This window comes from Helicoverpa armigera, chromosome 25 (genome assembly GCF_030705265.1).
Source record: "Helicoverpa armigera isolate CAAS_96S chromosome 25, ASM3070526v1, whole genome shotgun sequence".
Classification (NCBI taxonomy): domain Eukaryota; kingdom Metazoa; phylum Arthropoda; class Insecta; order Lepidoptera; family Noctuidae; genus Helicoverpa; species Helicoverpa armigera.
Genome location: NC_087144.1, coordinates 5,479,401 through 5,493,177, shown reverse-complemented (window position 1 = coordinate 5,493,177; position 13,777 = coordinate 5,479,401). Strand labels below are relative to the sequence as shown.

The following is a 13,777-nucleotide window of genomic DNA, read 5'->3' as shown; positions in this document are numbered from 1 at the left end:
TTTTCAAGAAAATCCAAAACATGACATAGTTTATCTCCTTCGTTATGGTTGGAAAATCTTCTCGATTCTCGATGACCACGCCCCTTTATCTCGATTTTGACTGAAGTTTCAATGATAAAACACCTTGCAATATCACAGGAGAAGACATGTTGATTTTTTTCTATAGGTTCTGTGAAGCCGATACGGATCGCTGTCACTACTACAAAATGTCTTTGTAGTTATCAGGGTGTAGGTCATATAATTGTAGTAATATTAACTAATCCGTGCTAATTTTCATATGTTAAACGTATCGTAAAGAGAAAGAAGAGGATCCACTCCGCCCGAATCAGGGGTGTGTATTGAGTGATACACCGATATAGATTTGTATCAAAATAATCCGAAGCTATTTATAAATATTATTTTCTCAGCTTTTACTTATGTTCAAACGTTAATAGTAACGTCTGATCTATAATTAACTTGTGAAAGTTTATAAATATTACAGTATTCCATGGTGAAGTAGTGAGTCGAGTCGGTTATTAGTGGCAAAGGTTGCCATTTTTTTAGTGGGATATAATCGTGTGTGGTGATATCAGGGCGTGATCTCAGTGCTCGGAGTCGCTCCGAGAGGGAATCCGGGGCAGTGCGAGTGGCCGTCGGCAGTGTTCTGGTGGCGGCGCGTCTGACAACTAGATACGAGGCTACTAGTGTGGTGTGGTGATTTTCAGGTTGAGATGCAACTAGTGTCAGTGCGGTCGAGATAATAGCAGTGCGTGTTGTGGTCGTGGTGACGTGATGATGCGGTCGCAGTGAGGGGGCAGAGCGACACCACGGCTTCGTCAGTGGCGGGCGGCGCGCGGGGAGCCGAGTCTCCTTCGCAGCCCAACCAAGACACGGTGGACAACGCCACTCCCACCTGCTGGTGAGTACTCACCTTACACCACCAAAAAGTTTCCACTAAGAAGTCTTCCATACTCATTTCCAATAGCTGTCAAGAGATGGTCAAGAGCAATGTCATTCTATCACTCTCTAAGTACTTTTGTGTACTATTTGTCCATTAAGATAAACACAAGCAATTTGGTGTTCATTCCAAGACCACAAGTAGTTTTTAAGTACAATTTTCCCTAACTCTTCTGCTTAATGTTTCCTGTTAATCATCTACTGAGAAACTATTACTTCAGATTAGAAATGAAATCTAGTAAGAACTAGCCTTTGTAGAGTACTTATAGCAATTTTATTTCTGTATTCGCAAAATCTCTTGATCAATTTCTTACTGTAACATAGGTAATGTATAATAACACCTGATATACATATAATTACAATTACAACAGCTCTACATTAAAGCAAGTTTAACTTTTAACTCAAATACAGCTATAAATATATCCTCAAATCTTATATTCAGAGATTGTCAAACAAAGTGATATTTTGAACAAGATAACTAATTAAGAACATTGACCTAGTCGAGTGTACAGCATAAAAGGTTAGACAAATAAACCCTCTTAGGAGATGAGCTATAGACATTTTGTGCGCTTTTCAATGAATATACAACAGAGTACGTATAGCATTTATTAACCTTATCTGTCAACCAAGATGAATTGAAACTGTACTTTTGATTTACACTATTCTATTTAACGGTACTGTTGAAATATCTTATTAGATACAGACAGAAAGATTAAAAATAATGTATTTTTAACGTTTGTAATGTGACTTTGTTATTGCAAAAAATGAATTTAATAATAAATATGAAGTATTTAATCTCTCTGACTGTCTTCACATTTATAGATAACTTCTCTAAAATCTATATTACACTATTCTATATTAGACTATATTCTAGGAATGTACCTCTTACAATAATAGCCATTTCACCTTAAATTCTTATTGCTTATCAATATAGCATTCTGAACATTTAAATTCGGATTATTGATTTTAATTTATGATTTTCTAGAATTCAAGAAATGTAGGTACATTATACAGCAGATGAACTGTCTATCCTGTTAAATAGCCTTGAATAAAAAAAAAACTTAAATGATTGAACAAATGATGGCATTTGTCTCAGGTTTTTGCAACTGTTATACAAAAATAGTTATATGCATTTATAAATTTTCATAAAATAGGATTAGTTATTGTTATGTCAAAATGTATATTTCCTTAAAATTAAATTTATTACTATAGGTCAGTTACACAAATTCAATTGAGTCATTGAGTAACTTCCAGTCTTCATTAATTAGGTTTATAGCTACAAATGTACAACGGACAAACAGGATTACCTTCTTCATTTATAATGTTAATCGGAAAAAAAATAACTTTATGCAAGGGTTACCCAGGTAGCTGGGTTGAAGAAGCCAGTTGGGTTATTTACTCCATGTAAAACATAGCAACACACCCATATTAATCACCCATATTACACAGGTACTCAGCTGCATCCGGTTAAGACTGGATATCCTCCCCAACATAGGCAATTACTAGTCAGATGATATCCTTTGACATGATTGATATGAATGATAATGTCAAGATTTAATCATGAATGTTTTATTATAGAAAGTCACCACTAAAAAAAAAAATGCCTACAAAATTTTTGTGCTTTTATCAAGAAAGCTGAAATAAAATGTCTACATACAGAAATTCCGAGGTCACATTACAATGCATTGATGCATCACATGCAACATCAATTTATTTGACGTTCAACTAAAGTGACAATGCAGGGTGATAGCCAAAAAATTGCATTTTATTTTTAAATGGCATTTAAATGCATGGCAGGTGTGTGCTATTAGTTTTCTTTGAATTTTATATTCTGTATTGCAATCAGATGATGTATATCAGTAAGTTTATAAGTGCATGGTTATTTCTTAAGGGTTGAATTATGAAAATTAATTATATTTTGTTCTAACATAAGATTAAATTACTGCTGTTCCAGAATGGTCACTTCAGAAAATTTTGTTTTTTTCTCAAGATTTTTGATGTGGTTGGTAATGTAATTAATTTTAAAATTTTTACTACTAAAATTTCAATTGAAATGACTGATACCAGGGTGCAATAGTAAGCAGGCACTGCTACCAACCTGTTAACACCATTTTTTCATTCAATGACATGACAAACATATTTCTGTCTCACTCTATCATTAGTGTACTATACACCATACACAATAACACAAATATATAAACAATAGGGACTAAAGTAGGTACAAAAACAGAATCTGTCGTCAATGAACTTGGATCATTTAAATAACTGGAGACGCCATGGTTTTCCCTTCTGCCAAAAGTACTAGAGCCGAATTTTTTTGTGGGAAATCATCAAATGATGCCTCGTGTAAGTGCAGGAGTGTCAGACTCTTACTGACTAAAACCCGCCATGTTCCTTCTGGAACCTTTTGTGTACCAGAGCTGTGGTTCTTTACTAACTCGCGCGAACAATCCCGCAGCCTCGGCAGTACCAGCCGATCAAACTTGTACATATGTGTGCGTCGTTTTATGCGTGTGTTGGTAAGACTAATAGTATGCGCGCGTAACAATGTGATAGAAAATGCATGAGTAAGCTATCACTATTTGTTGCCCTGTCTCGCCACGCGCGCGTAATTTGGCAGACTTTAAGCATAGAGATTGGTGTTCATAGCGGTTCCAGTTGGTTACATGTTCTTAGTCAATGGGAAATTAAGATCATCGTCACTGACGTGGATTGACGGACTGACGCACCTATTGACAGTCAATTGGCCAATGCGAAAATTAATTTAAATAATGAAACTTGGAATTATTATTTTAGACTAAATTTTTAGGCTGTAAAGGCAACTGCTGAGGATGATTTTTTAGTTTGATGCAAAATATGTAGGTACATAGCTAGCTACAAAAAAAAACCTAGTCTTTTTGCAACTTACTCCATACTTTATTTTACATAATTTCCTATCCCTTAAGGGAAAATAAAGAGTCAGAGGGAATAATCAGTTCTGAAATAAGATTTTTGTAAAGCAAAATAAAAAAAACTACTTACCAAGTGAGGTTAAGCTATAAATAACTTAGATGACATAACTTGAGTGGGAGTACAATCAGCTGTTCTCCCTCCCACACGTTTTTACATTATTATTACTTAATCCAAAGGTCTGTCTGTCTGTTACATTTTCACTGTAAAACTACTGAACTGTTTAACACCTGAAAAGAGAGTTAAAGATGCGGAGAGATCTCGGTCTTCCTCCGAATTATATCCAAATTTTTGGTGGAAACCGCATGAAAATCCGTTTACTAGTTTTCGAGTTTATCGCGTACATACAGACGTACATACAGCGTACAGTTTTATAATATTTATGTACCTGTGATATGATAGCATAAAGATGCGTCCACATGTATCAATATCAAGTTTGTCCGTTTTCAAAAGAGGCACGAGATGCACTCGGCACTTACATAATACAATCTTCTTGCTATACGCCGGGCCGAAAGTGATGCAATGATATTTGCGAAAAAGGATGCCAGCGAAGATTCGTACACAATCGTCACTTTGCACTGTGAAGTGAAGCCACTCATATTGTAAATGTATGCGTATTTTGGGCTGCAGTCTGTACACAGCTTTATATGGCCTTTCGATGGTAAATCATCAAATGACTCTTCCCGCTGTGGGTCAGCAGCGGTGAGGGAGTATCAGACTTTTACTGACTAAAACCTATCATCTTCCTTCGTAGGCCTTTATGTACCAGGGCCGCGGTAACTCTTTCTAACAATCCCGCAGAGCTTTATATGAACTGAGGATGTACACTATAGTTTTCATCCAAGTTTGTATAATCATCGGCAAGGATATTGAGCCCTGACCTTCACCTGCGCAGAAGTGATTTATTGGTTTATTGCCTTAAGTGTACAGTGCGCAAAGCGATCCCCACTCTTCCGCCGAGAGCACATTATCCGTGCCGATAACTATAAATGCGAGAGGACAGGCGGGAATTAACCAATTATTTACGAAAATTATGGGCGTTTATATTTAACGCCTCGTCATCGGTAACAACCAATTTCACTCAGATAACAAGGCAGACTATCAGATATAGCTTTTAGATTGGTATTTAAACAACAGCATAAAACAAAGACCTCTGTCATACTATTCACTCAAGATAAACCAAAAAGGTTATTATGTAATATTATTTTTAAACATTTTTTTTCCTCATATCCATCATCATCCTCCGAGCCTTTTTCCCAACTATGTTGGGGTCGGCTTCCAGACTAACCGGATTCAGCTGAGTACCTGAGTAGTACAAAAAGCGACTGCCTATCTGACCTCCTCAACCCAGTTACCCGAGCAACCCGATACCCCTTGGTTATACTGGCGTTAGACTTACTGGCTTTTGACTACCCGTAACGACTGCCAAGGATGTTCAATGACAGCCGGGACCTACAGCATCCATTCATCATACAGCATTGCCTAATAGACCTAGGCAAATTAGCCGAAAGTCATAATTGGTAATTTTGACCATGAGGTCCAATAACATCTCTCTTTTCCCATTTTATTTACGGGGCTGGCAGCTGTAAGCTCGTTTCCTATCCTCAGGACTGCTAGACAACTAACAGAATTGTGGGTGTTCTGTTGTGCCACACCTCTCCCTGAAAGCGCTCTCTTACTTTATCATCAACAAATGCTCTCGGGTTGTCGTACATAATTTTCTGTCCTCTTCTGAACGTAAGCCTCACCCGATGAGCGCCAACCATCCGGGGTTGTGGTATACGATGTCAGATTTATCGAGCCTGAAGTAAGATATGTAAGGACTTGATGCGCATCATGAGAACTATATTAATAGACCCCTTGGTCCTGTGTAAGAATTTTTCGTTTAGTTAAAAAGCCTGCTGATGCGAGAAAGTTCACACAAATAAAGTTCCTTAGAGCTAGAACAAGGGCATATGAGCATTCTTTGCCAATAAAATTCTCTGTAATGTTACATTAAGAACAAGATACCAGCCACAGTGAAAAGTATTCGTTTAAGTAGCATTTGACAACAAATAAGTCAATTTGTAGTAAGAATAGTTAATTGCAAACCGAAGTAATTACCAACGTGATTACCGTGGAATGCTGTTGACGCTGATATAATTATCGTCCAGAAAAAGAAAAGTATTAGTACTGATATTATTGTTTTAGATTGCCTTAAGAGTATTCTTAAAGAGAAATGAATTTAAGAAGTCAGTAGTAATGAATACATACGAAGTACAAGAAAACGTTTTGAGGGGGTTTGCCCCTAAATGAATTGTATTCAGGGTTGTTGTGAATCGTCTTCTTCTGTCTTTGCATTTCATTGTAATGCCTCTTTTACAAGCATTTACTTGCAAGGAGCCCGCCCCACTGGCTTTCTACCTGTCCGAGCTCCGGGATTGTTTGAAAGAGCGCGGCCCTGGTCCAAAACGGGCAATAAGGGACATGCCACACAGCAGGAGAGGGGTGTTAAATAATTTGAAAGGAAAAAGTCTTGAGTGAAGTAATACTCTGCGTACTGCTCCGAAAATGCACCTTTAAAAAACAGCAACAACGTACATTGTGGGTTTATACAAAACCACTGGGGAGTTTGTTGCGCCACTTCTTCCCAGCAAAAACACATAGAAAGTGGTGAAGGGCGGGCGTTTTGGGGGCTGTCATTTGACGTTCAAAAAGTGCTGATTTTCAGCCTACTTTGAATAAATGACTTTTGATTTTGATTTTTGACTTGAATGTCTGTGGTCTATTAATTTCCCTAATTCAACGGCGATAGACTAATTTGTGCACATTTTAACCGTTATTTTCCTCTTTATTTGTTTTTCTTTTTATCCTGGAGTGTGTCATGAAGAAATGTTTAATGAGGGCAGGAAAAATAATTGTTGTATTAACATTTTGAAAATTTAAAGAGGAAAGTCCAACAAGTTCTTAGTGAGAAAGAAGCCTATATGTGATGAATTTATTTGCAGTGATCCATAAATACTATAGGAGATTTGTGATAATTTGGATCGCCATCACCTTTATTGTGAAAATTGAATAATAATTTCTTAGCAAAAATGGCGAGGAACTCATGAGTGACCAAGAAATCATAATTCAGCTGCTGATTTAAATAACGAAAGATAGGAAATATACATAATAATGAATTTGTTTTAAAAGACATTTAATTAAACTATTACCTGCATTTGGTTTTACGGTACGTCCTCCCATCCAAAAGTAATTTCTGCGAACAACAATTTCAGACTGATTCGATTATTTAATCGGTGATCCCCAAAATCATCGATTTTTACGACAACCAGATTACATAAAAGTGCGCAATAGAAGAACGGACCTCAGTTGATATTAATTCAATTGTGCGTTGATTGTCACGGAAATAATCCCTTGCGAATTTTTGCTCAGTGTTTAATTAGAATAATTATTTTATTACAAATATTTTCGAGCATTAGTTATTATTGTGTACCATAAAATAAACAAGATCTTGCTGGATAATGTTCCTTCACCAGTCTTGGTAAGATCGAGTATTCATAACTATGCGTTAACTATATTAATACTGAATTTGAAATTGGAACAAGCTAAAAAGAACTGGCAGGAAAGGCAAGCTTGATCAAAACATACCTTTTTTATGTGAAATATCAAATGACCGCTGTGGATGCAACTTTGGGGAGTGTCCGACTTACTGACTAAAACCCGCCGTGTTCCTTCTTGAGCCCTTTATGTACCAGGGCCACTGTAATTCTTTTGAACCAACCCGGAGCCTATCAAAACATACCTGATGTGGTTTATGTACCTGGGTTATATGTCCAAGGCCGATTTCGCCCACGGCTGCTGTTCTTATATAAGGAGATCAACCAGCTGCGCAGGACATATTATAGTGCACAAGCATTTGCGCTGACACAGGTGCACTCACTATTCCTTCAATCTCATAGCCCGATGGGACGGTAATCCGACACGACCGGAGAGAGATCAGGCGCAGCACTATGGGAAAATCGCGTATGTTTCGTCTCAAAACTCCGTATCTCAGTTATTTCAAAACTAAATGATCTGTAATTTTGCACACATATACTTGAAAGTACAAGGTTTAATAAAAAAAATAATAATTAAAAAAAAATATGTTTATTAATTTATAAAAAAAAAAAACTTAAAAAATACATGCATTTATAAGATTTTTTTTTTTTTTTTGTAATTTACTTACATAAAATAGAATTAAATATAATGGTATAAATAGTGTCTAACGAGAAAACAATAATTTACAAAATTCAACAGGCTCCTGCAGATTTTTGTTGACAGCAAGAAGGGACTTGGCTTCATCGAAAAGTTCTTTCGATATTGTTTCTGAGGTATTACTCAAACTTGATATATATGGATCAGTAGTGTACAATAAGGTATGGAAAACATCTGTAGGTATTGGCAGCCGCTCTTGAACACTTTCTAGAATGATGAAGTCTAAAGTTTTTGTAATCCTTGTTGCGGGATTCTTGAGCGTCTTCGGACAATTGTCCGGTAGGTAAAATAGCATAGTACTCAATGATTTTTTCTCCGTGAATAAGTATTTAATGTACGGAGGAAGGCACAAAATACCAATTATAAATATTTACGTACACTTGGGCGGTACTATATGCGTATTCACCGAACTTTTTTGAATCAATAGCCATTCCAGATGACATAGTTTGTAGTATAATGTACAGTCACGAGCAATAATATATATACATTGTCACATTTTCTAAAATATCTCAAATTCCACCATTCAAAAAGTATGTGTTCTATATTTTTTTCTAAATTATCTACATGTAATACTGTATCAAAACTGGGTATACATTGGTTTCATAGTAATATAAACGATACAAAATCACTAAAAAGTTTACACTTAAAATATAATTTTGAATTATCCATGACAATTTCTATAACATATACACATGAAATGCCAGTTGTATACATATTATAGGAATTGTTATGGATACATTAAAATGATATTGAAAGTGTATACCTACTTTTTTCTGTAATAATTACAGTTTTATAAATAAATAAGGGTTGGTTACTACAATAAAACAAAGGTATACAAAATCAGTCTTGTAATTCGTTACCAAACGGAATGATTATTATTAATTAAGCCAATCAAATATAATAATATCGTCGTATCATCGTATCGTCGTATCGTCGTAGTATCATCGTGTCGGTGAAAATGGGCCTTAAATTAACTAAAATCTTGTGTAGCCCCCTTCAGCGTTTATAACATCTTGCAGCCTTTCCTGCATTGACGAAACCATATTGTAACATACATTATTGCCTCTAAAACTATCCCATATCTCATGGACGCGTCTGACCAAAGCTTCTCTGGTTCTCGCTTGGTTGCTGTCCCACTCTTGGACCATCAGCCCCCACAAATTCTCTATAGGGTTGAGGTCAGGGCTTTTAGGTGGCCACGGCAACGAATTCACGAAATTCCGGTTGCGACTGAACCAGGCTTGAGTGAATCGGGAATTATGGACACCTGAATTATCCTGCACAAAATCAATAGGCATCAGTTCAGGAAAGTAAACGTTCAGACTAGGAAGTAAAACTTCGTCTAAAATACTGGTATATTGCTCGCTATTCATTCGTCCACTAATCTCTGCCAATTCACCAGGTCCACTGGCTGACATCCAGCCCCAAACGCCGAAGCTTATCCGGCCACTTCTTCTAGATGGCAATATGTTCCTTTCTAAATAACGAGTGTTATTAGGCCGCCATAAAGATAAACGTCCATCAGCAGATGAAACAAACACTTTTTCATCAGAAAAAATGGCTCTGCTGAAGTCGTAGTTTAGGTATTCTCGAGCAAATTGTAGTCTCTGTTCCTTGTGTCGTGCAGATAATAGTGGTTTTCGCGCCGGAACTCTGTGACGTAGGCCAGCTGTGCGTAGGCGACGTCGAATTGTCGAAGTTGATACGCAATGCGAAGATGAAATGTCCTGAATTCTCACAAATCCGTTACTGACCACACTGTTGACGATCTGCCTGTCCTGCGCCGCGGAAGTTTTTCGTGGACGACCACTACTTTTAAAACTAACAACGTCGCCGTTATCTTCCCACCGCTTGAGCCACAAATACACGGTTTTTCGCTGAAAAAAAAGGCATCTAAGTAAATTGTTCTAATGACTGCGCAACGCGTGGCACCCTATACATAGACGTTTAAAACACAACAACAATAAATGCAAACTCACCGTAATTCCCAATTCATTTGCAATGTCTGTTACCGAAAGTCCCTGTTCTTTAAGAACAATAATTTTGTGTTTGTCATATGTAGAAATACGATAAGGCACGTTGTTCATTTTAAATTTATATATTACAATTAATATATCTAGCTCAGCCTCTTTCACACGGAACTCTTTCAAGAGTTATTATGTAAAGGGAAAATTTTATTGAGAGAAATTTGACAAGTCAAGTGACATATGAAAATATTTGAAATATAAAAATAAATACTGTAACGGCCAGTACGATTAGATATTAGAACTCCTTCAACATCGAAGTCACTGGCAAACTGGTTTACTGTAAACATGTTATTGAAATTTCCTTGGGTTCATTATTTTGTAACTAAAACTTAATATTTTTTTAGAAATCTGTTGTTAACGTAAATTTGATAAAAATGTGTAGTTAATTTTGATACAATTTAACGTTTACATATTTTTTGGACACAGTTAGCATACTTATTTTTGCGATTTTATGTCACTACATGAATTTAAATTTTAAGGGCGTTTCCATGTTATTGCTCGTGACTGTACATTCGTTTTATAAGTTCTACGTCTACACCTGTATTGTCTGCAGAGCAAGAGTAATTCTGGAAAAATCTCCGAGCTGTGTTTCCATCATTACTATTTCCAGTGCCTTGTCGAGGTTTATCGATATGCAGTCCCATTTCCTCCCTAAACCGTTTTTGTAACAGTTTTTTATTTTCGTCTTTTTTTTTTTCTGGTGTAGTGGCTGACCACTTTTGGAAAGACAAGTTATAGGAAATGTGTAAAATCATCTCCATACTTCTAATCCAAGCGTGTAGTATTGCCAGTCCATATTGAAATGAACTTTCATTCACATCTCGTGTCCTAACTCCTCTCTCTCGCCTCTTAAGTTATCCATTTGCTGAAGAAGCGCTCGAAGGAGTTTCAGTTAAAACTTGTGCTACTTTACCATCAATCATGGTTAAAAATAGGTCATGAGTAATTTCAATTACTTCACCATTCTTATTTATCATGGAAGGGGACAGGTTTTTAATTTGATTTTTGATATCAGCCACAACAAAAGCGGTTGTTTCAGGAGTTTCTCGCGATATGTTTTGGCACCGTGTCAGAAAAGGCGCAAGTATGCGCAACTTTTTTTTTTCTCCTTGTGTAAACTAATGTATAAAGATCGTAATGCAACAAATATCTCGACATCGGCAAACAGCGGCAAACGGGTAAGTCTCATCAAAAAAAAAAGTAACCCGAAAATTATACCATCTTAAACTACATTAGTTAACTTTTATTTATTTATTTATTATACATAATATTATTTAAGAAACGTTATGAGGAGATTATAAGCATTTCAAAAATGTATAATACTTATACATTTATATCAAAAACTTTCGAGTAATGTGGCGTTGAATTGTAGTAATGTATTGTGCCAAAATCACATCATTGAACATGGGTTAGCTTTGATGCCTTTTTTTTATACATTATGATGAGCAAAAAATAATTTAAAAAATATAGAAAAGAAAGCTTATTTATAAGACTAAATTAATTGATTAGTTTTACTCCATAACAATGACTTTCAGGTGAAACGGTTTTGAGACGGCCTTGTATGGGGCTTTCCCATAGTGCGCAGGACCGACATTTACGTGCTCTCGGATGTTCTTAGATAATTAAGATTGGGACATATTAACACCTTCATTGAACACTCATGTCCATGCTTAAGCACTACGTGGGTGGTGCCTTTTGCTCCGTCATTACTGGTAGTAATGGGTGATAGGTTGGCAACCTGTCAAGTATACCATGCCGCAACATTATCACTTTATCGTAAGTGGATTTATGCCAAATATTGTACATACCGTTTTGGTGTTGTCGGTTTCAGATGAAGACTGTCTTAATTATTCAGTACTACATGTTCCTCTCGGACCTACGCCCCGGTAGAACCACTTCTTGCTGCCGGGTAAAACGTAGCCTATGTATCCTTGTTGAGGCTCTAGAAGATCTGTGTGTCATTTAAGTCGGTTCTGTAGCTTTTCTTTCAGAACGCAGCTTTCAACGAAACGTTATGGCCGCTTGAAACTAATTTCTTTTTTTTATGCGTGATATGCGTCTCAACTTTAAAATCAGAAGATTCATTTAGTTGAATGATTTTTTGGGGGCTTTAGAATCCTTAAACACTTCATATGATCACTTGCTTCACACTATCTTTCGCCTAAATCCTTATTGTTTTCTTGAAATCTTCAACAGAAATGCAAAACTTCATCTCAGCCACTCACATTTCAATGACGTATGGTATAGAATATAGCCTTATCAGATAATGTATAATACAAGGGAAATATGATTCCAAAAATAGCACCGACATCTCACAAATAGAAATGTGTGCTAACAATTTATTATGTATTAAATTGATAAGCAACAAAATCCCCAATTGATTTACTTATCTTGTTGCTAAAAATATTTTACGTAAGTAACGTAAACAACTTGATATTAGGTACTTTAAAATATCTGAGTTACTACGTGGCTTTGTGAAACATGAAAATTGAATGTGGCTTGTCAAGGTTGACATTACTAGCTGTTTCTCACGGGTTCATCAGGTTCCTGTGGAAAATCCTCGCCCTACCCGGATAAAATACCGTCTTCGTCACTCTAGAATAGTGTAGCTTCCCAACAGTGAAAGATTTTTCAGGTCGGTTCAGTAGTTTCGGATCCTTGAGGTACAAACACAGAGGCAAAAATAATATTAGTATGGAAGATCGTTTGAATATTTGACCTGTGCTTGATACCTACTACACTACTTACATTATATCCCCCCTTGTAAGAGTTGGGGTACTAAATGTATTTAGTATGATAGATAACGCAATGGTCTCAATGTGCACAAAATAACTAGTCACCCATGCGAAGATCGACCGCAGTCTTCAAGCTGCAAGTGTAGCCTTTCTCATAACATCACATAATACGATTCAAAAAGAAAAAGTTAAAAAAGCAATTTTGTAAATCTATTTTATAGCCTAAACAAAGATTTCGCGATGAAACTGCACCCGACCAGTTTCCGAGATAAAGCTCAACTAAAAGTGGAATACAAACAAACAAACACACGTTTTATTATGTAAACTCAGTGTTGGAGAAAAGTATGAAATCCAAATCTAGTTTTGAGGGACAGGAGAAAAATATTTGTTGCTGATCTCATTTTTTTCTTATAGCTTTGTCACTGTTTGGTTTTTATATAAGGTTGGCAACACAGTCACTCTGACAAGAGTTCAGTGCCGTCTGACACTTTCGTGTGCATAAGATAAGTCAGCATGATCAAGTCAGGAAATATGGTCCGGTCTGGACTCTGGAAGACCTTCGGAAATCAGAATAGTTTTCGAATTCATCAGAATTGTGTTTGATCTTCGGATATCAATTGTAGTTTCAGGCACAGACTATCTTAAGCGCCATAATTTAAAAACCATTTCTTGGGTCGAACTTAATTATTTAGTTACAGCTAACTTTGGATGAAGGCAAAAAAAGTGCACATAAAATACTTTTTAGACCCTCTCACCGTTAAGATTGTTCTGCTATTTTAAAAGTTAAATTGTAAAGCCAAAAAGTCAGTGTTAACGCATTCCATTGTCAAAACCATTAGCACATACTTACACAGTTCAGCTGGTCGGTGCTCCTAATATGTCTACTTGCAGTGA

General features: G+C 36.3%; 1 protein-coding gene across 1 annotated transcript in view; it reads left to right on the top strand.

The window, feature by feature from the left end:
* Positions 1-114: 114 nt before the first annotated feature.
* Positions 115-13,777, top strand: part of LOC110379546 (guanine nucleotide-binding protein G(s) subunit alpha) — a 39,311-nt gene continuing 25,648 nt past the window's right edge. The window contains exons 1-2 of the mRNA XM_064041332.1: positions 115-331; positions 705-898. The gene's annotated coding sequence lies outside the window, so the exon portion shown is untranslated. The remainder of the gene's footprint in view (positions 332-704; positions 899-13,777) is intronic.